General features: G+C 37.7%; 1 protein-coding gene across 1 annotated transcript in view; it reads left to right on the forward strand.

The window, feature by feature from the left end:
- Nucleotides 1–4,346: 4,346 nt before the first annotated feature.
- The window catches only part of yars1 (tyrosyl-tRNA synthetase 1), a 54,813-nt gene continuing 54,120 nt past the window's right edge, over nt 4,347–5,039 (forward strand). The window contains exon 1 of the mRNA XM_052473165.1: nt 4,347–4,513. The gene's annotated coding sequence lies outside the window, so the exon portion shown is untranslated. The remainder of the gene's footprint in view (nt 4,514–5,039) is intronic.

The following is a 5,039-nucleotide window of genomic DNA, read 5'->3' on the forward strand; positions in this document are numbered from 1 at the left end:
GTCTCTATTATATTATGACAGACCAGCTAGATCTACTGTCTCTATTATATTATGACAGACCAGCTAGATCTACTGTCTCCATTATATTATGACAGACCAGCAAGATCTACTGTCTCTATTATAATATGACAGACCAGCTAGATCTACTGTCTCTATTATAATATGACAGACCAGCTAGATCTACTGTCTCTAATGTATTATGACAGACCAGCTAGATCTATTGCCTCATATTATGACAGACCAGCGAGATCTACTGCCTCATATTATGACAGACCACCTAGATCTATTGCCTCATATTATGACAGACCAGCTAGATCTACTGTCTCATATTATGACAGACCAGCTCGATCTACTGTCTCTATTATATTATGACAGACCTGCTAGATCTACTGTCTCTATTATATTATGACAGACCAGCAAGATCTACTGTCTCTATTATAATATGACAGACCAGCTAGATCTACTGTCTCTATTATAATATGACAGACCAGCTAGATCTACTGTCTCTAATGTATTATGACAGACCAGCTAGATCTATTGCCTCATATTATGACAGACCAGCGAGATCTACTGCCTCATATTATGACAGACCAGCTAGATCTATTGCCTCATATTATGACAGACCAGCTAGATCTACTGTCTCATATTATGACAGACCAGCTCGATCTACTGTCTCTATTATATTATGACAGACCTGCTAGATCTACTGTCTCTATTATATTAGGACAGACCAGCTAGATCTACTGTCTCTATTATATATGACAGACCAGCAAGATCTACTGTCTCTGTTATATTATGACAGACCAGCTAGATCTGCTGTCTCTATTATAATATGACATACAAGCTATATCTACTGTCTCTATTATAATATGACAGACCAGCGAGATCTACTGCCTCATATTATGACAGACAAGCCAGATCTACTGTCTCTATTATAATATGACAGACCAGCTTGATCTGCTGTCTCTATTATATTATGACAGACCCGCTCGATCTACTGTCTCTATTATATTATGACAGACCAGCTAGATCTACTGTCTCTATTATATTATGACAGACAAGCTAGATCCACTGTCTCTATTGTATTATGACAGACCAGCTAGATCTACTGTCTCTATTATAATTTGACAGACCAGCTAGATCTGCTGTCTCTATTATATTATGACAGACCAGCTAGATCTACTGTCTCTATGTCTCTATTATATTATGACAGACCAGCTAGATCTACTCTCTCTATTATAATATGACATACAAGCTATATCTACTGTCTCTATTATAATATGACAGACCAGCTAGATCTGCTGTCTCTATTATATTATGACAGACCAGCTAGATCTATTGCCTCATATTATGACAGACCAGCGAGATCTACTGCCTCATATTATGACAGACCAGCTAGATCTACTGTCTCTATTATAATATGACAGACAAGCCAGATCTACTGTCTCTATTATAATATGACAGACCAGCTAGATCTGCTGTCTCTATTATATTATGACAGACCAGCTAGATCTACTGTCTCTATTATATTATGACAGACCAGCTAGATCTACTGTCTCTATTATATTATGACAGACCAGCTAGATCTACTGCCTCATATTATGACAGACCAGCGAGATCTACTGCCTCATATTATGACAGACCAGCTAGATCTACTGTCTCTATTATAATATGACAGACAAGCCAGATCTACTGTCTCTATTATATTATGACAGACCAGCTAGATCTGCTGTCTCTATTATATTATGACAGACCAGCTAGATCTACTGTCTCTATTATATTATGACAGACAAGCTAGATCTACTGTCTCTATTATATTATGACAGACCAGCTAGATCTACTGTCTCTATTATATTATGACAGACAAGCCAGATCTACTGTCTCTATTATAATATGACAGACCAGCTAGATCTACTGTTTCTATTTTAATATATAACATACCAGCTAGATCTACTCTCTCTATTATATTATGACAGACCAGCTAGATCTGCTGTCTCTATTATATTATGACAGACCAGCTAGATCTACTGTCTCTATTATATTATGACAGACCAGCCAGATCTACTGTCTCTATTATATTATGACAGACCAGCTAGATCTACTGCCTCTATTATATTATTACAGACTAGCTAGATATACTGTCTCTATTATATTATGACAGACAAGCTAGATCCACTGTCTCTATTGTATTATGACAGACCAGCTAGATCTACTCTCTCTATTATAATATGACATACAAGCTATATCTACTGTCTCTATTATAATATGACAGACCAGCTAGATCTGCTGTCTCAATTATATTATGACAGACCATTTAGATCTACTGCCTCTATTATATTATTACAGACTAGCTAGATATACTGTCTCTATTATATTATGACAGACAAGCTAGATCCACTGTCTCTATTGTATTATGACAGACCAGCTAGATCTACTCTCTCTATTATAATATGACATACAAGCTATATCTACTGTCTCTATTATAATATGACAGACCAGCTAGATCTGCTGTCTCTATTATATTATGACAGACCAGCTAGATCTACTGTCTCTATTATATTATGACAGACCAGTTAGATCTACTGCATCTATTATATTATTACAGACCAGCTAGATATACTGTCTCTATTATATTATGAAAGACTAGCTAGATCTACTGTCTCTATGTCTCTATTATATTATGATAGACCAGCTAGATCTACTGTCTCTATTATAATATGACAGACCAGCTTGATCTACTGTCTCTATTATATTAGGACAGACCTGCTAGATCTACTGTCTCTATTATATTATGACAGACCAGCTAGATCTGCTGTCTCTATTATAATATGACAGACCAGCTAGATCTGCTGTCTCTATTATATTATGACAGACCAGCTCGATCTACTGTCTCTATTATATTATGACAGACCTGCTAGATCTACTCTCTCTGTTATAATATGACATACAAGCTATATCTACTGTCTCTATTATAATATGAGACCAGCTAGATCTGCTGTCTCTATTATATTATGACAGACCAGCTAGATCTACTGTCTCTATTATATTATGACAGACCAGCTAGATCTATTGCCTCATATTATGACAGACCAGCGAGATCTGCTGTCTCTATTATATTATGACAGACCAGCTAGATCTACTGTCTCTATGTCTCTATTATATTATGATAGACCAGCTAGATCTACTGTCTCTATTATAATATGACAGACCAGCTTGATCTACTGTCTCTATTATATTATGACAGACTAGCTAGATCTACTGTCTCTATTATAATATGACAGACCAGCTAGATCTACTGTCTCTATTATATTATGACAGACCAGCTAGATCTACTGTCTCTATTATATTATCACAGACCAGTTAGATCTACTGCCTCTATTATATTATTACAGACCAGCTAGATATACTGTCTCTATTATATTATGAAAGTCTAGCTAGATCTACTGTCTCTATGTCTCTATTAATGTTAATGTTGGGCGATTTTTGTACAAGCCTACATCGCCCGATTGCGCCCCCTAGCGATCCTCAAAAGTCATCACTATTGAGGGGAGGTCTTTCTCATGGCTACCCATGTATTTCCATGGAAATATGTTTATTTGGAAAGTATTAAATATCTAGAGATTTTTTTAAGCATTCATGATTTGCGTAAATGTAATATATTTGTACTCTTGTTTAAAATATGAAATGGTATTACATTTGGTGAAGAGCACATTGTGACTTGTTTAGGACTCGAAACTCAAAAGTTAGGACTTGAGACTTGACTTGATACTTGACGATCTTGACTTGAGACTTGACTCAGACTTGCCTGTCTTGACTTGGGACTTGAGTGCTAATACTTGAGACTTACTTGTGACTTGTTAAACAATGACTTGGTTCTACCTCTGGAGAGGGGTGCGAGCCATAGAGGGCAAAGATAGCAAGGGGGGGCAGAGTCATGTACGAGAACCTTTATATATCTAGGTAAGTCAATTAAGAACAAATTCCTATTTACAATGACTGCTACACCCGGACGACGCTGGGCCAATTGTGCGGCACCCTATGGGACTCCCAATCACGACCAAAGTCCAAAACATCACAAGATGTCACCATAATATATGCACAAACTCTTAACGAACTTTTTTGGCTGGGAAGCATGAATACACCTTTATAGGTCCAGTGAAACACCTGTCTCCTTCTATCTGTGGTAACGGTGGTAAATTAGCTGACATCCTCCGTCTGACTTGTGTTTTTAGAGTAGAGGAGATCAATCAGGACAGGTTATTTAGTTAAGAAGATCTACGAGCTCCATATAACAGAGCTCTGTTTTACGCACCCAATGCACCATTTCATCACACGCCACCTGGTGGCGATGGAAAAGCGCCGACGCGTCGATCTATGTCTCGGAAATCGATTGCTCTCCTCTGCTGTCTGGCGGAGTCGATCCCAGATATCCACTCGTCGCTGATGCAACACATTGACAGGTTCCACTCGGTTTATACATCGACCTCAAAAGTGTTAAGACATCAACTCTAAGGTAAAACATGTAATTGTCTATAGCTAGTGTGCTTTTATATATGATTTCAAAGTGTCAACAACTCAAGTATTGCGTTTTAGACGACCAGTTCGGTACAAGTGGTTAGCCAAATGCTAAGTTAGCGCTTAGCATGGATGGTTTCAGTTACTCTCAACGTGTCAGTAATAGCCAGCTCAGTTGTCACTGGCATCACTAACTGAAGTTGCTAACTAACTAGTTATTTAGCCAGGCGAGCACTACCAGTGACTGAATTCTGCTTGATTACAAAACTACTCTAAAAAATATACTTATCTAGCTAGCTAGATAAAGACGATAGATGTCTAGCCTGCAAAATGACTGTTTACTTTGCTAACTTGATAGCTAAGTCAGCTATCAACCTGTCAAAAAAAAACGTGTCGTCTAGCTAACGTTAGGTCATAAGCAGTCACAGGTTTGCGTCCCAAACATCACCATATTCCCTATGGGCCATGGTCAAAAGGATTGCACTATATAGGGAATGGAGCGCCATTTTGGATGTACACTGACT

The sequence above is a fragment of the Oncorhynchus keta genome, chromosome 20 (assembly GCF_023373465.1).
Source record: "Oncorhynchus keta strain PuntledgeMale-10-30-2019 chromosome 20, Oket_V2, whole genome shotgun sequence".
NCBI classification, from domain to species: domain Eukaryota; kingdom Metazoa; phylum Chordata; class Actinopteri; order Salmoniformes; family Salmonidae; genus Oncorhynchus; species Oncorhynchus keta.